Source organism: Brienomyrus brachyistius, chromosome 12 (genome assembly GCF_023856365.1).
Source record: "Brienomyrus brachyistius isolate T26 chromosome 12, BBRACH_0.4, whole genome shotgun sequence".
Classification (NCBI taxonomy): Eukaryota; Metazoa; Chordata; class Actinopteri; order Osteoglossiformes; family Mormyridae; genus Brienomyrus; species Brienomyrus brachyistius.
Window position 1 is genome coordinate 17,515,585 of NC_064544.1, and position 25,991 is coordinate 17,541,575.

A 25,991-nucleotide genomic window follows, 5' to 3' on the forward strand; every position below is an offset into this window, starting at 1 on the left:
GCTGTATCTAGTTCATTTGCTGAGTCCTGTGTATTTCAGTCCGTGTCTTACCCGAGTCCTTTGTCCGTCATTGATGTTTGTGAGAGTCAATGCCTGTTTCCCGTCCTGTTCCTGAGAATAAACCCCCGTTTTCCCCGTATCCCGCTTGCTTGCCTGCTCCTTCCGCACGATCGCCGCGCTCGCTTACCACGATCGTGACATTTACTATGCTTGCATACATAGAGAATACATTTATATTATTCATTCTTACATTTGTATGTTTCTCTAATTATCATTTTCAGATGCCTACCAGCCGAAGGGCATTGGTTTTGTAAGTGAAATGACTTAAATGAAAACACTGCGTCACCCACAATAACCTTCCGATATTTTTTTATTCAGTAACATGCATGCAAAGCCATATATTTGAATTTACCTGTTTACACAACATTAAATATAAACTGCAGTAAAAATGTATGTTTTGAAAGACGACAGAAGGTAATGTTCCTGGAGAATTAATGCAGAAGCCAAAATGAAATAACCAAAAGCCAAAATGAAATAATTCTTTGTGTTTTGCCAAGCAGTCAGGAGGCGTTACTGATCCGGCTTACTGAGGGGGTGATCCGACTTACTGAGGGGGTGATCAAGCTTCTTCTTGATCTCCTGAACCCAATGATTTTTGGGATCGACACACACTTCATTCTCCTTTCTGGTGTAAATTCTGAAAGATCAAAAAAAAAAAATTAAATACATCTGCTTGCTTCTCCATTTATACTTTTCCCAGAACCTGTAATATCTGTTCTGACATTTTGCACACAACAAACATTAAATTGCAAAGCAAGTTCAAAAAAATAAATGGGGTGATGCGGGGGTGGTGTGTGGCTCAGTGCGCTAAGCCTCTGTGTCTGTGATCGGAAGGGCATTGATTTGAGCCTGGCAGGATAGCCAAGGCTGTGGACCTTAGAGCAAGGCCCTAACCCCCCAGCTCTGTGGCTGCCCTTACCTTTGATGCTTGCTCTCACCTACAGAAGGCATGTTGGGGGAGAAGAAAATTTCTCCATGGGGATCAATAAAGTATCACAATAAAATAGTAAATATTTACATAATTCCAGGTTTACTGCAGTCCTTTCTGGTCTCTTTATATCCAGTTATCTGGTTTATGTGCAGTTCTCCAGGATAGTATCTAGAACAGCACTGGTTTGGTCTGTTGCGATCTGGAGAGATATGAAGAACAGAAAATATATGTACAGGATACATACAAAATATATAAAGCCACTTTGAATACATACATGAAAGACATGCACTGAAAAACTAATTGGAACTATATTCATATCTCACAATTGGGTCCATAATCAGTATAAATCATTTAAATAAAATTCTGACAAAGTCCTGATAGAAGCTGTGAGATGCTGCAGACTTACTTTGAGCCAGAGTGGAGGACAGCAGCACTGTCATCAGGAGGAAGAAGGCAGAGATCTGATGGGACTTCATGATTCCACTGGATGTCTGTGAAGATCAGCGTCGCTTCTGCAACTAAACTGAGGCGAACCACGACCTTTAAAAAGGGTTAGGTGTCTGTAGGTAGAGGGGCAGGGGTGGAAGAAAGATTAAAGATAATGTAGAAACACAAAATTTACAGATGCCACCAATAGTAGAGGTCGACACGATCTGCTATTTCAAACTCTCAAATTTATTTTTCATTTAAATTAAATGATTTTCTTATTTGTGTTCTTGCCTGTAGAAACCGTGACCACAAAGTCAGAGGATGGAGTGAAGTGAATGCGGAATAGGGCGAAATATCAAAGACGTGATATTCAGCTGAGTTCAGGGGAACAGATAGTTTTCTTGGTTATCGACATGGTGGTTGATTTACGGAAGTTTGGGATCGCTGACAGAGATAGTGAGAGGTTGAATATGCATGTTAAGCAGTTTTGTGCAAGTTTCTGAAAATTAGTAATTACAGTTACTAGACCAGGTGTCTCCAACTCCAGTCCTGGAGAGCTACTATCCAGTAGATTTTCTATCCTACCTGGCTTCTGATGAGCCACACCTGTTGTCAGGTAAATACCAGGAACAGGGTTACTCATCAGAAGCAGGTAGAATAGAAAACCTACTGGATAGTAGCTCTCCAGGACCGGAGTTGGAGACCCCTGTACTAGACACTTCATACAAAAGTAATTCAATTACTTACCAAATACTGAATAAAAAACAAATTAGTCACTAGGGAAAGTGACTTTTGCCATACTTTAATTATCTAAGTAATGCATATATAGTTATATTATTTTAGTGTTGCTGCTGTGACACAGTGTGAGACAATACAACTGTCAAATTTTATCCATCACTGTACCTAATTTCACCCATTCATTGTACCTATTATGCCTATAGTATAGCTCAATGATTACTGAATAAGTACTGTGCAATCTGACCTTACAATGATTTCTGCAAACTGCAAAGTATTTTACAGTGTTCTGTGCCTTTTGGCAAATGAGAGTCAAGCCATGTACAAAACCGCTAAGCAACGCAATTAATATATGAATTAATATTAATACATAATCTCTCATCATTGACTTACTTCATACAATCATCTCACAGAGGCTGCTGGGGAGGCTGGACCTGCTGGGCATGAACCCCCCCTCCAGACAGAGTGGGACTAATTTTCAGCCCAGAAGTGGCCAAGACCAGCCCATTTTGTCTATGGGGGACTTTGATGAGTGATGCCACAGTTCATGTCTTATTATTAATTTCTCACAATTTCTCACTTAAATATTGACAATGCTCCCTTTCCATGACGCAGTAAAGCTGCTCGCTCTCTCTTGGTCATCAAGCTCCCCACAGTCGAGGCAGCCGGCTGTGTGAAGCTCCTGGGAGCGTACATGGTTGACAGCAGGTCTTGATTGATCATGGAAGCTCTTCTCCCACCATCTGGAGGCTCCTCAGTATCTTGCTGCCCCCCAAGGACTGACACTGCCCCCACTATTCAATCACCCGACCTGATAGACAGCCACTACCCCCATCACACCCCCCCCCCCATTACCCTTCAAAGGTGCTACAATTTGTTGTCTTGTTTGCTTCTTTATTACATTTGCACATTCTTTATTTGCACTGCACTGCACACACAATATTTATATTGTATTGTATTGCATTGTAGTGCCCTGTGATGGGCTGCCCCCCCCTGCCTCGTGCTCATTGCTTCTGGAATAGGCTCCAGACCCCCCGCGACCCAGTAGGATAAGCGGTTTGGATGGATGGATGGATGGATGGATGTATTGCATGGTAGTGCCCTGTGATGGGCTGGCCCCCCCCTGCCTCGTGCTCATTGCTTCTGGGATAGACTCCGGACCCCCCGCGACCCAATAGGATAAGCGGTTTGGAAAATGGATGGATGTATTGCATTGTATTATATTGTATTGTATTGTATTGCATTGTATTGTATTGTATTGTATTGTATTGCATTGTATTTGCGCTACAGAAATACAGGAAAGAACCTTCTGATCACTCAGCAGAGTGGGGGTAATGCACATCTGGGGAAAGTCTCACTATTGAACATGATGTTTGCTGTGTCAGACTGAAAGGTACCACAAAGGAATCCATCTTGACTTCAGTTTCATGTCAGTCTGTTACAAGTAACTTACTATTATAATACAAACTGCGTAAAATTACAAATTGCCATTTTGGTATTTAAGCATGGTGATGTTACGTATCGTGGTGCTCCATCGAAAACAGATCTGAAGATCTGCATGTGTGATTGTGGGTCCGTGTGTAACAGTTTACGTCTGTTTGAGTGTGTGTGTCCGTGTCCTTCCCACTTCGGTGAGGCCCAGGCCTGCTGCACCTTCCCCTTGGCTCTGCAGTTCTGCTCTTCAGCACCCCCAGCCTGAGCTCCAGTGCTACAACATCGTCCACCTGCTCCTCCAAGTCAGACACCTTCAAAATCTCCTCATACTTAGCATGTTTCAAGGATTAACTAATTAATTAACAAAATTTTTGTTCAGTCTCCAAATGTATAATCACACTAAAACAGATATTTTCAATTTCAATTCAATTATTTCAATTATTTTTATAATGAAAAAATGTAACCCATTTGTGAAAATTAAAACAGTTCTTTTAGGATGTTGTGCATAAATATATATCTGTTTACTATGCTTGCATACATAGAGAATACATTTATATTATTCATTCTTACATTTGTATGTTTCTCTAATTATCATTTTCAGACGCCTACCAGCCGAAGGGCATTGGTTTTGTAAGTGAAATGACTTAAATGAAAACACTGCGTCACCCACAATAACCTTCCAATATTTTTTTATTCAGTAACATGCATGCAAAGCCATATATTTGAATTTACCTGTTTACACAACATTAAATATAAACTGCAGTAAAAATGTATGTTTTGAAAGACGACAGAAGGTAATGTTCCTGGAGAATTAATGCAGAAGCCAAAATGAAAAAGACAAATGAAATAACCAAAAGCCAAAATGAAATAATTCTTTGTGTTTTGCCAAGCAGTCAGGAGGCGTTACTGATCCGGCTTACTGAGGGGGTGATCCAGCTTCTTCTTGATCTCCTGAACCCAATGATGTTTGGGATCGACACACACTTCATTCTCCTTTATGGTGTAAATTCTGAAAGATCAAAAAAAATTTTATACATCTGCTTGCTTCTCCATTTATACTTTTCCCAGAACCTGTAATATCTGTTCTGACATTTTGCACACAACAAACATTAAATTGCAAAGCAAGTTCAAAAAAATAGATGGGGTGATGCGTGGCTCAGTGCGCTAAGCCTCTGTGTCTGTGATCGGAAGGGCATTGATTTGAGCCTGGCAGGATAGCCAAGGCTGTGGACCTTAGAGCCAGGCCCTAACCCCACAGCTCTGTGGCTGCCCTTACCTTTGATGCTTGCTCTCACCTACAGAAAGCATGTTGGGGGAGAAGAAAAGAGAATTTCTCCATGGGGATCAATAAAGTATCATGATAAAAGAGTAAATATTTACATAATTCCAGGTTCACTGCAGTCCTTTCTGGTCTCTTTATATCCAGTTATCTGGTTTATGTGCAGTTCTCCAGGATAGTGTCTAAAACAGCACTGGTCTGGTCTGTTGCCATCTGGACAGACATGAAGAACAGAAAATGTATGTACTGTACAGGCTACATACAAAATATATACAGCCACTCTGCATACATATGTGAAAAATGCACACTAAAGAATGAGTCAGAACTGTATTCATGTCTCACAACTGGGTCCATGATCTTTATGAATCATTTAAATCTAAGATACTGTCAAAGTCCTGATAAAAGCTGTGAGATGCTGCAGACTTACTTTGAGCCAGAGTGGAGGACAACAGCACTGTCACCAGGAGGCAGAAGGCAGAGATCTGATGGGACTTCATGATTCCACTGGAAGTTGGTGAAGATCAGCGTCTCTTCTGCAGCTAAATTGAGGCCAGCAGAGTCGAACCACGTCCTTTTAAAGGGGTTGTGTGACTGGTGGGGGAGGCGGGTGGGGTAGATGAAAGATTGCCTATCAAAGATTAAAGATAATATGTAAATAAACAAGTACAAACAGAAATGGGACTAGAAGTATGTTCAGATATATATGTACAGTATTTGGGAACCATGCATTGGTAACAATGCAACACATCGAAGGAGCCTTGTAGAGCAGCATGGATGGACCTAGAGCACAGTCCTGAAGGCAAGTGCTTGAATAAGCAGGGTTTGGGGTGGGATGGGTCTTTGGAGATGCTGAGGAACTGGCAGCATGGTTCTTGTTGATTGTTGTTTTCTGCAGTTTCCTTGGATATCGGCACAATGGTTGTTGATTCAAGGAAGGTTGGGACCACTGACAGATATTGAGAGGTTGAACATGTACAGTTATGTATCTCTGCAGCCTGGAGCCAGTTGCAAGTATGAGGGTAACTGCAAATAGGAGGGGTTCATTACAAGAGGACCATCAACACATCTGATTGGTTCATTTTTTTCTTTACAGAAAATTTATAGATTTATGATGCAGTGTGGCTTGATATCAAGTACCATTAAGAAGCAATGTTAGCTTAATGGCTAGACAGTATTGTACTAGCCAGTAACACAAACATTGTTTTCTATATTAATATTGCATTATTCATGTAAACACTACGTAAAAATATTGAGATACTGTGTAATTGAAAATGAATTATCTATTTTAAAACTAGCGAGTGACTGTTTTGCAAAATCAGAGTTTCCGGGTAATTCATGATGAATGAGAAGAATTTCTGAAAATGAAACCGTAAATTTAATACATTTATTTTCTCTCCAGTTAGTATTAAGAACAGAATCACAGACCAGCCATATTTAATGTCTGGACATTGACCGCAAATTTGATCAGTGCTTTATTTACTGAAATGTTCGGTGGACTAATAATCACTTTAACAACTGTTTTCGACTTCCCATGGAGGACCCACCTACTTGCAGCATAAGTCCCTCCTACTTGTGGCTGGCTCCAGGGTTCAGAGACACCCTTCTCAATATGTGGGTGGAGCCACCTGCCAGATCATCAGCACAGGCCTGAGTCCATGTACAGAGACTCCATCCAGCCCCTCTGACTTGTTGGCACTGAGCCTATGCAGGGTCTGCCTTACTTGATATAGAGGCCCAGGTGGCATGCTCACTGTTTACTCTATCAGAGTGGGCAAAGAAGTCGTTGAGTGTGTCAGGCGCTGTGGTGTCCCTTTGGATGAGGGTGAGATCTGTTGCATTTATAGTGTCTGATAGACTAGGTCTCAGTCTTTAAAATTGCCTGAAGACCTTACCGATAACTTACCACATAACACTCTGTAACTATGGCTGCCGATGCCGTTGCATGTGATTTTTTGATCTGCGCTGCTTGTTCATCAATGTCTATGCATATTCTTACCACCCATGCTCTCTACCTTCCTTCCCACATTTTCAGATGGAGAGCTTGGTGGGAACTATCTGAGCTGGTCTGCTGGTTCAGTCCCATGGAAGGGGCTTACAAACTGTGATGCTGCGAGTGCAACTTACGATCTATGACATTATAGGTCATATACCATCCTCTATAGCCATCCTATAAAGTCCATCTGTCCATCCATCTTCAGTAACCACTCATCTTATTCAGGACTGGGAGGTAGAGAGCCTGTCCTGAAAGCTACAGCCACAAGGCAGGGAACAACCCAGAATGCAGTACCTACCTATCACAGGGCTCACTCATACACCATCCACTCACACATGCACACCTATGGGCAATTCGGTAACTCAAATTAACCTTACCACATTTTTGGACTGTGGGGGGAAACCCCACACCGACACAGGGAGTACATGAAAACCGGTGATTGATGTCCCTTCGGTTTACGATTGGGAAAGTTCCTGGTTTGCATCAACATCCAATCGCAGTAGAGGGAAGACTTTTTAATACCTACAACCCTAACTTCTGATTCATGCCTCATACATTATACTCCTGAAAAAAATTATCATATTGTGGGGACTATAGATGGTAAAATTCACTGATTTGCATTAGTGCACCAGAAAAAAAGTTCACAGCGCAACTGCCGTGATTAAAAAAGTGTGCAGCAGATATGTATGGGATAAGTATGAGATAAGTATGGGAGACGTATGGGATAAGTATGGGATAAGTATGGGTACGTATGGGATAAGTATGGGAAGAACTCAGGATACATAGTTTCTAACATCTTTGAATTGGTATAATCCAATTTGTTAACATAGAATAGCGAGTCAAATCATGTTTGCTTGATTTTGTATTTTGTATTTAGCTCACAACAGGTGTCATTAATGTTTTCAAGGTTCATTATACTTCCCATGATTATTATTGTGAACCTGCTTGTGTTTGTAAGTTGTTGCATGCAAAAGCAAATTTTCTTGTCCGTGCTGGGTAGCAATCAGAAAATTCTGCCCCCCCCCCCCCACCCCCAAAAGATTTGTAAGCCAGATTAGATTCAACTTTATTGTCATTACACATGTACAAATAAAGAGCAAATACAGTTTAGCATCTAATCAGAAGTGCAGAGAGTAGCAAGTGCAATAAGTGCAGTATGTACAATTTGTACAGTTAAGAGAGTATATACGGTTAAGAGAGTATATACAGTTAAGAGAGTATATACGGAGGTGGGAATAGTTATGTACAGATGTACAGTACAGATTATGTACAAATAAGTTACGTGAGCAGATAAGGGCAGTGTAAATGATGGGGATAAATTAGCATGAATAATATACAGATAAATTAATAAGATACAGATACGTTTGGTAGGTATACAGATATTCTATATTGCTATACAGAAGGACAAACATACAGATGTACTATGGACAAGTAAGCAGACGTGCCACGTATATCCAGATGTACAGATATGTAGTGAACAGATCTCCAAAGTGTAGAGGGTTAATTGTGAGTGTGGATGGGAAGGTTCAGCGGGGGACTGAGTTCAGTAGGGTGACAGCTGTGGGGAAGAAGCTGTTCCTAAAGCTGCTGGTTTAGCACAGGATGGTGGATGGATGGATGGATGGATGGCTGTAATTTGGTGTTTGATTTCCTGGGCCTAGTCAAGGGGTGGGAATTAATTTGGACGCCCGCATATTATTTTGTGTGTTTGTTGATGGTGTTTTGTTTTACTTTGCCTAGGACCTTGAGTGTTAGTTCCTGTGGGGGACAATGTGTGAGTTGCTGTGAAGTGTGAAGTGTAGGGGTGAAGTGTGATTTAGTGTAATTTTACTAAGTGTATAATGTTTGCTGTGCAATTGGTATATTTTTCTTTCACAATTTCTTCCTTTCTGTTCCCATGAAAACTATACTGTAGCTCTGGATGTCCTAGTGTGATTGTCTTAGGTGTGTTTTAGCTTTACGCAAATAAATTCCTCTATTTTTACGCTGTCAGCCCCAGTATTGTTTCATTATTCGACTAGCCGGCAACGGTTATAGGGTCTATATCGGTGGAGATTCGCTAAGCTAGCGATGGGAGCTGGGTTTCTCGCCCTTTGTGGGGTCACACTATGAAGATAAGTGTTTGCTTTGTTCTCATCTTCATATCATTGTTACAAGAGATTCACACAATGTGTTGTATTACTGCTGTATTTTCAGCAAGGAAGAAATCTGTGCTTACATATTGCAAAGCAGTACCTGCTTGCTAAGCTAAGCTGTGGGGTGAATGTGAGAGTTATGTGGTGATATAAGTGATGAAAATGGAGCAATAAACAAGTAGGTTATGGAATAAAAGAATGTCGGAGATGTTCCCTCTAGGGGGGACCTGGCATGGAAAACTGTTCCAAAGAGTAACAAAGTGAACAAGGATTTTGTGGATGTGGATGTTGTTGATGTGGGTGTTGTATATGTTGTGGATGTGGATGTTGTTTATGTGGATGTTGTTTATGTGGATGTTGTTGATATGGATGTTGTGGATGTTGTTAATGTGGATGTTGTGGATGTGGATGTTTTGGATGTTGTTGATGTTGTTGATGTAGATGTTGTATATGTTGTGGATGTTGTTGATGTGGATGTGCATGTCGTGGATGTTGTTTATGTGGATGTTGTGGATATGGATGTTGTGGATGTTGTTGATGTGGATGTTGTGGATGTGGATGTTTTGGATGTTGTGGATGTTGTTGATATGGATGTTGTATATGTTGTGGATGTTGTTGATGTGGATGTGCATGTCGTGAATGTTGTTGATGTGGATGTTGTATATGTTGTGGATGTGGATGTTGTTGATGTGGATGTGCATGTCGTGGATGTTGTTTATGTGGATGTTGTTTATGTGGATGTTGTGGATATGGATGTTGTGGATGTTGTTGATGTGGATGTTTTGGATGTTGTGGATGTTGTTGATGTGGATGTTGTATATGTTGTGGATGTTGTTGATGTGGATGTGCATGTCGTGGATGTTGTTTATGTGGATGTTGTTTATGTGGATGTTGTGGATGTTGTTTATGTGGATGTTGTGGATATGGATGTTGTGGATGTTGTTGATGTGGATGTTGTGGATGTTGTGGACGTGGATGTTGTCGATGTTGTGGATGTGGATGTTGTGGATGTTGTGGATGTGGATGTTGTGGATATTGTGGATGTTGTGGATGTGGATGTTGTGGATGTTGTGGATGTGGATGTTGTGGATGTTGTTGATATGGATGTTGTGGATGTTGTGGATGTGGATGTTGTGGATGTGGATGTTGCGTATTCTATACAGCTCAGAGTAAGAAGCAGAAGGATGCAGCCAAGGTAAGAGAAGGGAACTGCAGGGAATAGCAGCCACATAACAGATGGCCTTAGAGGCTGTGCCCCCCCTTCTCCTGATGTGAGAAAGAAAAAAGTTTGATCAGGACTCTGCAGCTCTTCTCCAAACCTGTGACCACCAAACTGCGTAGAAGTGTGACTGGGCAAGACCCAGGAGCAGAGGACATGGCACACAGCACGGCTGGGGCCAACCTGTGAGATCTGAAGTCTGCCATTGTGGAAGCGAAAAAATGTATCTCTGAACGACCCTCCCCTATCTGAGGTCTGAACAGACAAATGACCTAAATAAATAAATTTAGGTTAAATAGTCCGTAACTCAGGTTTGATACGGTAAAATTTTCATCATTAGTTTCCCATAGCAGTGTCCAGTATGGCCATGGCCTGCAATGGCTGTTAATAAAACCATCATTGTACCTAAATATGCCAGTGGTCTCTTTGGCTGAGGGGAAATCACTACAGTACTTTGGTTGGTAAAATCTGTTCTTGTTGATTGTAGCTAATCCTGTGTATGTACTATGAATAAGAGCCTTTTCGTTAACTTTTTTTCAACTGCATAAAAAGAACATGTTAGTCCATCCATCCATCCATTTTCCAAACCGCTCATCCTACTGGGTCGCGGGGGGTCCGGAGCCTATCCCGGAAGCAATGGGCACGAGGCAGAACATGTTAGTCTAATCATGCAATTAAGTGTTTTGAGAAATATGAGGATTAGAGTTTGCACTCATCCTGGATTTTGCTCAACCATCCCGTATTAAAAAATAAATTGCTGTGTTCGGTTTTGAGCCATTCTGGGGTACTTTACCTGATGCATAAATATGTAAAAGGTAACATAGTTTTTGTCCATTAAAATGAACATGATAATACATTTTTAATGAGAGACATATTATGCATTATTATAACGATTCGGGCTCAGAGATGCATGCATATATTGCTTATTACCATGCACAGTATTAAGAATTAGATCATTCTGGCAACCCCACCCAATTATCACTACCCAGTTAAATGATTTAAATGTAGGACCTGAGTCAGCAACCTTAACCTTTCATGAGTCTTTATTCAGCAAAATGCAGTACATGTGCAATTCAAATGATTAATTAAGATGACAGGAAATAATCTTAAAGGAGAACTGAAGTAGAAGTTGCACTGTAATAAAATTCATTCTTTGTTTTTGCCAGGCAGACAGAAAGCATTACTAATGGGGAGGGGTGATCCAGCTCTTTCCGATGGGGGGGCTGATCCCGGTCCTTGTGATGGGGGGGGTGATCTTGCTCCTTGCGATGGGGGGGTGATCCCGCTCCTTGCGATGGAGGGGGTGATCTTGCTCCTTGTGATGGGGGGGGGGTGATCCCGCTCCTTGCGTTGGGGGGGGTGATCTCGCTTCTTGCGATGGGAGGGCTGATCCAGATCCTTCTGACGGGGAGGACTGATTCAGCTCCTTCATCATCGTCTGAACCCATTTCTCTTTGGGATCGACACACACGTCTCTGCCAAATGTTGTGTAAAATCTGAACATTTAAAAAAAAAAATTGATATGGATCTACTCGTTAGATTCTTTCTCCATGTACACAATTTCCTGGATTAAAAATGAGTTTTGTTGTAGACATTTTACATCACAAGCTCAAAACAATACATGAGAAGAATAAATATTTACATAATTCCAGGTTTACTGCAGTCCCCTCTGGTCTCTGCATATCCAGTTATAATGTCTTTCTTCAGTTTTCCAGGTATGAATGTAAAACAGCACTCCTCTGGTCCATTGCCATATGGAGATATGAGGAACAGAAAATGTATGTACAGTCTACATACGAAATATATACAGACACTCTGAATATATACATAAAAGAATTACACCGAAAAACTAGCCAGAACTGCATTCATACCTCACAAATGGGTCCATAATCTTAATGAATCATTTAAATCTAAGATACTGACAAAGTCCTGATAAAAGCTGTGAGATGCTGCAGACTTACGTTGAGCCAGAGTGGAGGACAGCAGCACTGTCATCAGGAGGCAGAAGGCAGAGATCTGATGGGACTTCATGATTCCACTGGATGTCTGTGAAGATCAGCGTCGCTTCTGCAACTAAACTGAGGCGAACCACGACCTTTAAAAAGGGTTAGGTGTCTGTAGGTAGAGGGGCAGGGGTGGAAGAAAGATTAAAGAAAATGTAGAAACACAAAATTTACAGATGCCACCAATAGTAGAGGTCGACACGATCTGCTATTTCAAACTCTCAAATTTATTTTTCATTTAAATTAAATGATTTTCTTATTTGTGTTCTTGCCTGTAGAAACCGTGACCACAAAGTCAGAGGATGGAGTGAAGTGAATGCGGAATAGGGCGAAATATCAAAGACGTGATATTCAGCTGAGTTCAGGGGAACAGATAGTTTTCTTGGTTATCGACATGGTGGTTGATTTACGGAAGTTTGGGATCGCTAACAGAGATAGTGAGAGGTTGAATATGCATGTTAAGCAGTTTTGTGCAAGTTTCTGAAAATTAGTAATTACAGTTACTAGACCAGGTGTCTCCAACTCCAGTCCTGGAGAGCTACTATCCAGTAGATTTTCTATCCTACCTGGCTTCTGATGAGCCACACCTGTTGTCAGGTAAATACCAGGAACAGGGTTACTCATCAGAAGCAGGTAGAATAGAAAACCTACTGGATAGTAGCTCTCCAGGACCGGAGTTGGAGACCCCTGTACTAGACACTTCATTCAAAAGTAATTCAATTACTTACCAATTACTGAATTAAAAACAAATTAGTCACTAGGGAAAGTGACTTTTGCCATACTTTAATTATCTAAGTAATGCATATATAGTTATATTATTTTAGTGTTGCTGCTGTGACACAGTGTGAGACAATACAACTGTCAAATTTTATCCATCACTGTACCTAATTTCACCCATTCATTGTACCTATTATGCCTATAGTATAGCTCAATGATTCCTCAATAAGTACTGTGCAATCTGACCTTACAATGATTTCTGCAAACTGTAAAGTATTTTACAGTGTTCTGTGCCTTTTGGCAAATGAGAGTCAAGCCATGTACAAAACCGCTAAGCAAAGCAATTGATATATGAATTAATATTAATATATAATCTCTCATCATTGACTTTACTTCATACAATCATCTCACAGAGGCTGCTGGGGAGGCTTGACCTGCTGGGCATGAACCCCCCCTCCAGACAGAGTGGGTCTAATTTTCAGCCCAGAAGTGGCCAAGACCAGCCCATTTTGTCTATGTTCTGGGGGGACTTTGATGAGTGATGCCACAGTTCATGTCTTATTATTAATTTCTCACTTAAATATTGACAATGCTCCCTTTCCATGACGCAGTAAAGCTGCTCACTCTCTCTTGGTCATCAAGCTCCCCACAGTCGAGGCAGCCGGCGGTGTGAAGCTCCTGGGAGCGTACATGGTTGACAGCAGGTCTTGATTGATCATGGAAGCTCCTCTCCCACCATCTGGAGGCTCCTCAGTATCTTGCTGCCCCCCAAGGACTGACACTGCCCCCACTATTCAATCACCCGACCTGATAGACAGCCACTACCCCCATCAGACACCCCCCCCCCCCATTACCCTTCAAAGGTGCTACAATTTGTTGTCTTGTTTGCTTCTTTATTACATTTGCACATTCTTTATTTGCACTGCACTGCACACACAATATTTATATTGTATTGTATTGCATTGTAGTGCCCTGTGATGGGCTGCCCCCCCCCCCCCTGCCTCGTGCTCATTGCTTCTGGAATAGACTCCGGACCCCCCGCGACCCAGTAGGATAAGCGGTTTGGATGGATGGATGGATGGATGTATTGCATTGTAGTGCCCTGTGATGGGCTGGCCCCCCCCTGCCTCGTGCTCATTGCTTCTGGGATAGACTCCGGACCCCCCGCGACCCAATAGGATAAGCGGTTTGGAAAATGGATGGATGTATTGCATTGTATTATATTGTATTGTATTGAATTGTATTGTATTGTATTGCATTGTATTTGCGCTACAGAAATACAGGAAAGAACCTTCTGATCACTCAGCATTTCGGTGAGGCCCAGGCCTGCTGCACCTTCCCCTTGGCTCTGCAGTTCTGCTCTTCAGCGCCCCCAGCCTGAGCTCCAGTGCTACAACATCGTCCACCTGCTCCTCCAAGTCAGACACCTTCAAAATCTCCTCATACTTAGCATGTTTCAAGGATTAACTAATTAATTAACAAAATTTTTGTTCAGTCTCCAAATGTATAATCACACTAAAACAGATATTTTCAATTTCAATTCAATTATTTCAATTATTTTTATAATGAAAAAATTTAACCCATTTGTGAAAATTAAAACAGTTCTTTTAGCCTGTTGTGCATAAATATATATATATATGTTTACTATGCTTGCATACATAGAGAATACATTTATATTATTCATTCTTACATTTGTATGTTTCTCTAATTATCATTTTCAGATGCCTACCAGCCGAAGGGCATTGGTTTTGTAAGTGAAATGACTTAAATGAAAACACTGCGTCACCCACAATAACCTTCCGATATTTTTTTATTCAGTAACATGCATGCAAAGCCATATATTTGAATTTACCTGTTTACACAACATTAAATATAAACTGCAGTAAAAATGTATGTTTTGAAAGACGACAGAAGGTAATGTTCCTGGAGAATTAATGCAGAAGCCAAAATGAAATAACCAAAAGCCAAAATGAAATAATTCTTTGTGTTTTGTCAAGCAGTCAGGAAGCGTTACTGATCCGGCTTACTGAGGGGGTGATCCAGCTTCTTCTTGATCTCCTGAACCCAATGATGTTTGGGATCGACACACACTTCATTCTCCTTTCTGGTGTAAATTCTGAAAGATCAAAAAAAATTAAATACATCTGCTTGCTTCTCCATTTATACTTTTCCCAGAACCTGTAATATCTGTTCTGACATTTTGCACACAACAAACATTAAATTGCAAAGCAAGTTCAAAAAAATAAATGGGGTGATGCGGGGGTGGTGTGTGGCTCAGTGCGCTAAGCCTCTGTGTCTGTGATCGGAAGGGCATTGATTTGAGCCTGGCAGGATAGCCAAGGCTGTGGACCTTAGAGCCAGGCCCTAACCCCACAGCTCTGTGGCTGCCCTTACCTTTGATGCTTGCTCTCACCTACAGAAAGCATGTTGGGGGAGAAGAAAAGAGAATTTCTCCATGGGGATCAATAAAGTATCATGATAAAAGAGTAAATATTTACATAATTCCAGGTTTAGTGCAGTCCTTTCTGGTCTCTTTATATCCAGTTATCTGCTTTATGTGCAGTTCTCCAGGATAGTGTCTAAAACAGCACTGGTCTGGTCTGTTGACATCTGGACAGACATGAAGAACAGAAAATGTATGTACTGTACAGGCTACATACAAAATATATACAGCCACTCTGCATACATATGTGAAAAATGCACACTAAAGAATGAGTCAGAACTGTATTCATGTCTCACAATTGGGTCCATGATCTTTATGAATCATTTAAATCTAAGATACTGTCAAAGTCCTGATAAAAGCTGTGAGATGCTGCAGACTTACTTTGAGCCAGAAGGCAGAGATCTGATGGGACTTCATGATTCCACTGGAAGTTGGTGAAGATCAGCGTCTCTTCTGCAGCTAAATTGAGGCCAGCAGAGTCGAACCACGTCCTTTTAAAGGGGTTGTGTGACTGGTGGGGGAGGGGGTGGGGTAGATGAAAAATAAAAGATTGCCTATCAAAGATTAAAGATAATATGTAAATAAACAAGTACAAACATAAATGGGACTAGAAGTATGTTCAGATATATATGTACAGTATTTGGGAACCATGCATTGGTAACAATGCAACACATCGAAGGAGCCTTGTAGAGCAGCATGGATGGACCTAGAGCACAGTCCTGAAGGCAAGAGCTTGAATAAGCAGGGTCTGGGGTGGGATGGGTCTTTGGAGATGCTGAGGAACTGGCAGCATGGTTCTTGTTGATTGTTGTTTTCTGCAGTTTCCTTGGATATCGGCACAATGGTTGTTGATTCAAGGAAGGTTGGGACCACTGACAGATATTGAGAGGTTGAACATGTACAGTTATGTATCTCTGCAGCCTGGAGCCAGTTGCAAGTATGAGGGTAACTGCAAATAGGAGGGGTTCATTACAAGAGGACCATCAACACATCTGATTGGTTCATTTTTTTCTTTACAGAAAATTTATAGATTTATGATGCAGTGTGGCTTGATATCAAGTACCATTAAGAAGCAATGTTAGCTTAATGGCTAGACAGTATTGTACTAGCCAGTAACACAAACATTGTTTTCTATATTAATATTGCATTATTCATGTAAACACTACGTAAAAATATTGAGATACTGTGTAATTGAAAATGAATTATCTATTTTAAAACTAGCGAGTGACTGTTTTGCAAAATCAGAGTTTCCGGGTAATTCATGATGAATGAGAAGAATTTCTGAAAATGAAACCGTAAATTTAATACATTTATTTTCTCTCCAGTTAGTATTAAGAACAGAATCACAGACCAGCCATATTTAATGTCTGGACATTGACCGCAAATTTGATCAGTGCTTTATTTACTGAAATGTTCGGTGGACTAATAATCACTTTAACAACTGTTTTCGACTTCCCATGGAGGACCCACCTACTTGCAGCATAAGTCCCTCCTACTTGTGGCTGGCTCCAGGGTTCAGAGACACCCTTCTCAATATGTGGGTGGAGCCACCTGCCAGATCATCAGCACAGGCCTGAGTCCATGTACAGAGACTCCATCCAGCCCCTCTGACTTGTTGGCACTGAGCCTATGCAGGGTCTGCCTTACTTGATATAAAGGCCCAGGTGGCATGCTCACTGTTTACTCTATCAGAGTGGGCAAAGAAGTCGTTGAGTGTGTCAGGCGCTGTGGTGTCCCTTTGGATGAGGGTGAGATCTGTTGCATTTATAGTGTCTGATAGACTAGGTCTCAGTCTTTAAAATTGCCTGAAGACCTTACCGATAACTTACCACATAACACTCTGTAACTATGGCTGCCGATGCCGTTGCATGTGATTTTTTGATCTGCGCTGCTTGTTCATCAATGTCTATGCATATTCTTACCACCCATGCTCTCTACCTTCCTTCCCACATTTTCAGATAGAGAGCTTGGTGGGAACTATCTGAGCTGGTCTGCTGGTTCAGTCCCATGGAAGGGGCTTACAAACTGTGATGCTGCGAGTGCAACTTACGATCTATGACATTATAGGTCATATACCATCCTCTATAGCCATCCTATAAAGTCCATCTGTCCATCCATCTTCAGTAACCACTCATCTTATTCAGGACTGGGAGGTAGAGAGCCTGTCCTGAAAGCTACAGCCACAAGGCAGGGAACAACCCAGAATGCAGTATCTACCCATCACAGGGCTCACTCATACACCATCCACTCACACATGCACACCTATGGGCAATTCGGTAACTCAAATTAACCTTACCACATTTTTGGACTGTGGGGGGAAACCCCACACCGACACAGGGAGTACATGAAAACCGGTGATTGATGTACCTTCGGTTTACGATTGGGAAAGTTCCTGGTTTGCATCAACATCCAATCGCAGTAGAGGGAAGACTTTTTAATACCTACAACCCTAACTTCTGATTCATGCCTCATACATTATACTCCTGAAAAAAATTATCATATTGTGGGGACTATAGATGGTAAAATTCACCGATTTGCATTAGTGCTCCAGAAAAAAAGTTCACAGCGCAACTGCCGTGATTAAAAAAGTGTGCAGCAGATATGTATGGGATAAGTATGAGATAAGTATGGGAGACGTATGGGATAAGTATGGGATAAGTATGGGTACGTATGGGATAAGTATGGGATGAACTCAGGATACATAGTTTCTAACATCTTTGAATTGGTATAATCCAATTTGTTAACATAGAATAGCGAGTCAAATCATGTTTGCTTGATTTTGTATTTTGTATTTAGCTCACAACAGGTGTCATTAATGTTTTCAAGGTTCATTATACTTCCCATGATTATTATTGTGAACCTACTTGTGTTTGTAAGTTGTTGCACGCAAAAGCAAATTTTCTTGTCCGTGCTGGGTAGCAATCAGAAAATTCTGGGCCCCCCCACCCCCAAAAGATTTGTAAGCCAGATTAGATTCAACTTTATTGTCATTACACACATACAAATAAAGAGCAAATACAGTTTAGCATCTAATCAGAAGTGCAGAGAGTAGCAAGTGCAATAAGTGCAGTATGTACAATTTGTACAGTTAAGATTGTATATACAGTTAAGAGAGTATATACAGTTAAGAGAGTATATACGGAGGTGGGAATAGTTATGTACAGATGTACAGTACAGATTATGCACAAATAAGTTAAGTGAGCAGATAAGGGCAGTGTAAATGATGGGGATAAATTAGCATGAATAATATACAGATAAATGAATAAGATACAGATACGTTCGGTAGGTATACAGATATTCTATATTGCTATACAAAAGGACAAACATACAGATGTACTATGGACAAGTAAGCAGATGTGCCACGTATATCCAGATGTATAGATGTGTAGTGAACAGATCTCCAAAGTGTAGAGGGTTAATTGTGAGTGTGGATGGGAAGGTTCAGCGGGGGACTGAGTTCAGTAGGGTGACAGCTGTGGGGAAGAAGCTGTTCCTTTTTCAGAAATACCTGACGTAGAACTTCTATATTCTTACTCGACTCTTTTTCTGGTGTGTGTTCAAAAAAAAAATAAAAAAATAAAAAATTCTGCACTACTCAATGGAGTTCTCAGAGATAGTATTCATAGCTTGAGTCCTTATTGAGCTAGCATCAGAAATTCATTGCAGAGTCTCAAAGCACTTATGTAAGTCGCTCTGGCTAAGGGCGTCTGCCAAATCCTGTGAATGTAAATGTAAATGTAATGTTCCTAAAGCTGCTGGTTTAGCACAGGATGGTGGATGGATGGATGGATGGATGGCTGTAATTTGGTGTTTGATTTCCTGGGCCTAGTCAAGGGGTGGGAATTAATTTGGACGCCCACATATTATTTTGTGTGTTTGTTGATGGTGTTTTGTTTTACTTTGCCTAGGACCTTGAGTGTTCGTTCCTGTGGGGGACAATGTGTGAGTTGCTGTGAAGTGTGAAGTGTAGGGGTGAAGTGTGATTTAGTGTAATTTTACTAAGTGTATAATGTTTGCTGTGCAATTGGTATATTTTTCTTTCACAACTTCTTCCTTTTTGTTCCCATGAGAACTATACTGTAGCTCTGGATGTCCTAGTGTGATTGTCTTTGTGTGTTTTAGCTTTACGCAAATAAATTCCTCTATTTTTACGCTGTCAGCCCCAGTATTGTTTCAGTATTCGACTAGCCGGCAACGGTTATAGCATCTGTATTGGTGGAGATTCGCTAAGCTAGCGATGGGAGCTGTGTTTCTCGCCCTTTGTGGGGTCACACTATGAAGATAAGTGTTTGCTTTGTTCTCATCTTCATATCATTGTTACAAGAGATTCACACAATGTGTTGTATTACTGTTGTATTTTCAGCAAGGAAGAAAACTGTGCTTACATATTCCAAAGCAGTACCTGCTTGCTAAGCTAAGCTGTGGGGTGAATGTGAGAGTTATGTGGTGATATAAGTGATGAAAATGGAGCAATAAACAAGTAGGTTATGGAATAAAAGAATGTGGGAGATATTCCCTCTAGGGGGCACCTGGCATGGAAAACTGTTCCAAAGAGTAACAAAGTGAACAAGGATTTTGTGGATGTGGATGTTGTTTGTGTGGATGTTATGGATGTTATGGATGAGTAATCACAAAGGATGTGGATGTTTTGGATGTTGTGGATGTTGTGGATGTGGATGTTGTTGATGAGGATGTTGTTTATGTGGATGTTGTTTATGTGGATGTTGTTTATGTGGATGTTGTTGATGTGGATGTTGTGGATGTTGTTGATGTGGATGTTGTGGATGTGGATGTTGTGGACGTGGATGTTGTGGATGTTGTGGATGTGGATGTTGTGGATGTTGTTTACGTGGATGTTGTGGATGTTGTGGATATGGATGTTGTGGATGTTGTTGATATGGATGTTGTGGATGTGGATGATGTGGATGTTGTGGATGTGGATGTTGTGGATGTGGATGTTGCGTATTGTATACAGCTCAGAGTAAGAAGCAGAAGGATGCAGCCAGAAAAGGTAAGAGAAGGGAACTGCAGGGAATAGCAGCCACATAACAGATGGCCTTAGAGGCTGTGCCCCCCCTTCTCCTGAGGTGAGAAAGAAAAAAGTTTGATCAGGACTCTGCAGCTCTTCTCCAAACCTGTGACCACCAAACTGCGCTCCCTACGTAGAAGTGTGACCGGGCAAGACCCAGGAGCAGAGGACACGGCACACAGCACGGTTGGGGCCAACCTGTGAGATCTGAAGTCTGCCATTGTGGAAGCGAAAAAATGTATCTCTGAACGACCCTCCCCTATCTGAGGTCTGAACAGACAAATGACCTAAATAAATAAATTTAGGTTAAATAGTCCGTAACTCAGGTTTGATACGGTAAAATTTTCATCATTAGTTTCCCATAGCAGTGTTCAGTATGGCCATGGCCTACAATGGCTGTTAATAAAACCATCATTGTACCTAAATATGCCAGTGGTCTCTTTGGCTGAGGGGAAATCACTACAGTACTTTGGTTGGTAAAATCTGTTCTTGTTGATTGTAGCTAATCCTGTGTATGTACTATGAATAAGAGCCTTTTCGTTAACTTTTTTTCAACTGCATAAAAAGAACATGTTAGTCCATCCATCCATCCATTTTCCAAACCACTTATCCTACTGGGTCGCGGGGGGTCCGGAGCCTATCCCGGAAGCAATGGGCACGAGGCAGAACATGTTAGTCTAATCATGCAATTAAGTGTTTTGAGAAATATGAGGATTAGAGTTTGCACTCTTTTGCGCAACCATCCCGTATTAAAAAATAAATTGCTGTGTTCGGTTTTGAACCATTCTGGGGTACTTTACTTGATGCATAAATATGTAAAAGGTAACATAGTTTTTGTCCATTAAAATGAACATGATAATACATTTTTAATGAGAGACATATTATGCATTATAATAACGATTCGGGCTCAGAGATGCATGCATATATTGCTTATTACCATGCACAGTATTAAGAATTAGATCATTCTGGCAACCCCACCCAATTATCACTACCCAGATAAATGTCGTTTTATAAATTAAATGATTTAAATGAAGGACCTGAGTCAGCAACCTTAACCTTTCATGAGTCTTTATTCAGCAAAATGCAGTACATGTGTAATTCAAATGATTAATTAAGATGACAGGAAATAATGTTAAAGGAGAACTGAAGTAGAAGTTGCACTGTAATAAAATTCATTCTTTGTTTTTGCCAGGCAGACAGAAAGCATTACTAATGGGGAGGGGTGATCCAGCTCCTTGCGATGGGGGGGGGGTGATCCCGCTCCTTGCGTTGGGGGGGGGGTGATCTCGCTTCTTGCGATGGGAGGGCTGATCCCGCTTCTTGCGATGGGAGGGCTGATCCAGATCCTTCTGACAGGGAGGACTGATTCAGCTCCTTCATCATCGTCTGAACCCATTTCTCTTTGGGATCGACACACGCTTTACTGCCGGATGTTGTGTAAAATCTGAACATTTAAAAAAAAAATTGATATGGATCTACTCGTTAGATTCTTTCTCCATGTGTACATTTTCCTGGATTAAAAACGTTCTGTTGTAGACATTTTGCATAGAACAAACTTTACATCACAAGCTCAAAACAATACATAAGAAGAATAAATATTTACATAATTCCAGGTTTAGGGCAGTTCCCTCTGGTCTCTGCATATCCAGTTATCATGTCCATCTTCAGTCTTCCAGAAAGGTAGTTAAAACAACAGTGTTCTGGTCGGTTTTCATCTGGAGAGAAATAAAGAATGTATGTACAGTCTACATACAAAATATATACAGCCATTCTAAATACACACATGAAAATTGCACACTGAAAAATGAGTTTAGAACTGTATTTATATCTCACAATTGGGTCCATGATTTTCATGAATCATTTAAATCTAAGATAATGACAAAGTTCTGAGAAAAGCTGTGAGATGCTGCACACTTACTACGAGCCAGAGTGGAGGACAGCAGCACTGTCATCAGGAGGCAGAAGACAGAGATCTGATGGGACTTCATGATTCCACTGGATGTCTGTGAAGATCAGCGTCGCTTCTGCAACTAAACTGAGGCCAGCAGAGTCAAACCACGAGCTTTAAAAAGGGTTGGGTCTCTGTAGGTAGAGGGGCAGGGGTGGAAGAAAGATTAAAGAAAATGTAGAAACACAAAATTTACAGATGTGACCAATAGTAGAGGTTGACACGATCTGCTATTTCAAACTCTCAAATTTATTTTTCATTTAAATTGAATGATTTTCTTATTTGTGTTCTTGCCTGTAGAAACCGTGACCACAAAGTCAGAGGATGGAGTGACGTGAATGCGGAATAGGGCGAAATATCAAAGATGTGATATTCAGCTGAGTTCAGGGGAACAGATAGTTTTCTTGGTTATCGACATGGTGGTTGATTTACGGAAGTTTGGGATCACTGACAGAGATAGTGAGAGGTTGAATATGCATGTTAAGCAGTTTTGTGCAAGTTTCTGAAAATTAGTAATTACAGTTACTAGACCAGGTGTCTCCAACTCCAGTCCTGGAGAGCTACTATCCAGTAGATTTTTTATCCTACTTGGCTTCTGATGAGCCACACCTGTTGTAAGGTAAATACCTGGAACAGGGTTACTCATCAGAAGCAGGTAGAATAGAAAACCTACTGGAGAGTAGCTCTCCAGGACCGGAGTTGGAGACCCCTGTACTAGACACTTCATTCAAAAGTAATTCAATTACTTACCAATTACTGAATAAAAAAGAAATTACTAGTCACTAGGGAAAGTGACTTTTGCCATACTTTAATTATCTAAGTAATGCATATATAGTTATATTATTTTAGTGTTGCTGCTGTGACACAGTGTGAGACAATACAACTGTCAAATTTTAACCATCACTGTACCTAATTTCACCCATTCATTGTACCTATTATGCCTATAGTATAGCTCAATGATTACTCAATAAGTACTGTGCAATCTGACCTTACAATGATTTTACAAACTGTAAAGTATTTTACAGTGTTCTGTGCCTTTTGGCAAATGAGAGTCAAGCCATGTACAAAACCGCTAAGCAAAGCAATTGATATATGGATTAATATTAATATATAATCTCTCATCATTGACTTTACTTCATACAATCATCTCACAGAGGCTGCTGGGGAGGCTTGACCTGCTGGGCATGAACCCCCCCCCCCTCCAGACAGAGTGGGACTAATTTTCAGCCCAGAAATGGCCAAGACCAGCCCATTTTGTCTATGTTCTGGGGGGACTTTGGTGAGTGATGCCACAGTTCATGTCTTATTATTAATTTCTCACTTAAATATTGACAATGCTCCCTTTCCATGACGCAGTAAAGCTGCTCGCTCTCTCTTGGTCTCTCACTCTTGTATTGCATTGTATTGTATTGCATTGTATTTGCGCTACAGAAATACAGGAAAGAACCTTCTGATCACTCAGCAGAGTGGGGGTAATGCACATCTGGGGAAAGTCTCACTATTGAACATGATGTTTGCTGTGTCAGACTGTAAGGTACCACAAAGGAATCCATCTTGACTTCAGTTCCATGTCAGTCTGTTACAAGTAACTTACTATTATAATACAAACTGCGTAAAATTACAAATTGCCATTTTGGTATTTAAGCACGGTGATGTTACGTATCGTGGTGCTCCATCGAAAACAGATCTGAAGATCTGCATGTGTGATTGTGGGTCCGTGTGTAACAGTTTACGTCTGTTTGAGTGTGTGTGTCCTTCCCACTTCGGTGAGGCCCAGGCCTGCTGCACCTTCCCCTTGGCTCTGCAGTTCTGCTCTTCAGCACCCCCAGCCTGAGCTCCAGTACTACAACATCGTCCACCTGCTCCTCCAAGTCAGACACCTTCAAAATCTCCTCATACTTAGCATGTTTCAAGGATTAACTAATTAATTAACAAAATTTTTGTTCAGTCTCCAAATGTATAATCACACTAAAACAGATATTTTCAATTTCAATTCAATTATTTCAATTATTTTTATAATGAAAAAATTTAACCCATTTGTGAAAATTAAAACAGTTCTTTTAGCCAGTTGTGCATAAATATATATCTGTTTACTATGCTTGCATACATAGAGAATACATTTATATTATTCATTCTTACATTTGTATGTTTCTCTAATTATCATTTTCAGATGCCTACCAGCCGAAGGGCATTGGTTTTGTAAGTGAAATGACTTAAATGAAAACACTGCGTCACCCACAATAACCTTCCGATATTTTTTTATTCAGTAACATGCATGCAAAGCCATATATTTGAATTTACCTGTTTACACAACATTAAATATAAACTGCAGTAAAAATGTATGTTTTGAAAGACGACAGAAGGTAATGTTCCTGGAGAATTAATGCAGAAGCCAAAATGAAATAACCAAAAGCCAAAATGAAATAATTCTTTGTGTTTTGTCAAGCAGTCAGGAAGCGTTACTGATCCGGCTTACTGAGGAGGTGATCCAGCTTCTTCTTGATCTCCTGAACCCAATGATGTTTGGGATCGACACACACTTCATTCTCCTTTCTGGTGTAAATTCTGAAAGATCAAAAAAAATTTAATACATCTGCTTGCTTCTCCATTTATACTTTTCCCAGAACCTGTAATATCTGTTCTGACATTTTGCACACAACAAACATTAAATTGCAAAGCAAGTTCAAAAAAATAAATGGGGTGATGCGGGGGTGGTGTGTGGCTCAGTGCGCTAAGCCTCCGTGTCTGTGATCGGAAGGGCATTGATTTGAGCCTGGCAGGATAGCCAAGGCTGTGGACCTTAGAGCCAGGCCCTAACCCCACAGCTCTGTGGCTGCCCTTACCTTTGATGCTTGCTCTCACCTACAGAAAGCATGTTGGGGGAGAAGAAAAGAGAATTTCTCCATGGGGATCAATAAAGTATCACAATAAAAGAGTAAATATTTACATAATTCCAGGTTTAGTGCAGTCCTTTCTGGTCTCTTTATATCCAGTTATCTGCTTTATGTGCAGTTCTCCAGGATAGTGTCTAAAACAGCACTGGTCTGGTCTGTTGACATCTGGACAGACATGAAGAACAGAAAATGTATGTACTGTACAGGCTACATACAAAATATATACAGCCAATCTGCATACATATGTGAAAAATGCACACTAAAGAATGAGTCAGAACTGTATTCATGTCTCACAATTGGGTCCATGATCTTTATGAATCATTTAAATCTAAGATACTGTCAAAGTCCTGATAAAAGCTGTGAGATGCTGCAGACTTACTTTGAGCCAGAGTGGAGGACAGCAGCACTGTCATCAGGAGGCAGAAGGCAGAGATCTGATGGGACTTCATGATTCCACTGGAAGTTGGTGAAGATCAGCGTCTCTTCTGCAGCTAAATTGAGGCCAGCAGAGTCGAACCACGTCCTTTTAAAGGGGTTGTGTGACTGGTGGGGGAGGGGGGTGGGGTAGATGAAAGATTGCCTTTCAAAGATTAAAGATAATATGTAAATAAACAAGTACAAACAGAAATGGGACTAGAAGTATGTTCAGATATATATGTACAGTATTTGGGAACCATGCATTGGTAACAATGCAACACATCGAAGGAGCCTTGTAGAGCAGCATGGATTAACCTAGAGCACA

At 40.8% G+C, this 25,991-nt stretch overlaps 2 long non-coding RNA genes across 4 annotated transcripts; both read right to left on the reverse strand.

Moving 5' to 3' along the window:
* Positions 1–352: 352 nt before the first annotated feature.
* LOC125705115 (uncharacterized) lies at positions 353–25,788 on the reverse strand. 3 transcript variants are annotated; one of them, XR_007381427.1, is made up of 3 exons: positions 25,629–25,788; positions 4,970–5,081; positions 353–697 (listed from the first exon to the last, which is right to left on the reverse strand). It is a non-coding gene; the product is annotated as an uncharacterized LOC125705115 (long non-coding RNA). The 3 variants fall into 3 exon arrangements; XR_007381425.1 differs by lacking the exon at positions 353–697 and adding an exon at positions 4,262–4,598; XR_007381426.1 differs by lacking the exons at positions 353–697; positions 4,970–5,081 and adding exons at positions 24,597–24,920; positions 25,303–25,414.
* Positions 14,728–15,860, reverse strand: LOC125705120 (uncharacterized). Its single transcript, XR_007381435.1, has 3 exons — positions 15,760–15,860; positions 15,434–15,545; positions 14,728–15,051 (listed from the first exon to the last, which is right to left on the reverse strand). It is a non-coding gene; the product is annotated as an uncharacterized LOC125705120 (long non-coding RNA).
* Positions 25,789–25,991: the final 203 nt, after the last annotated feature.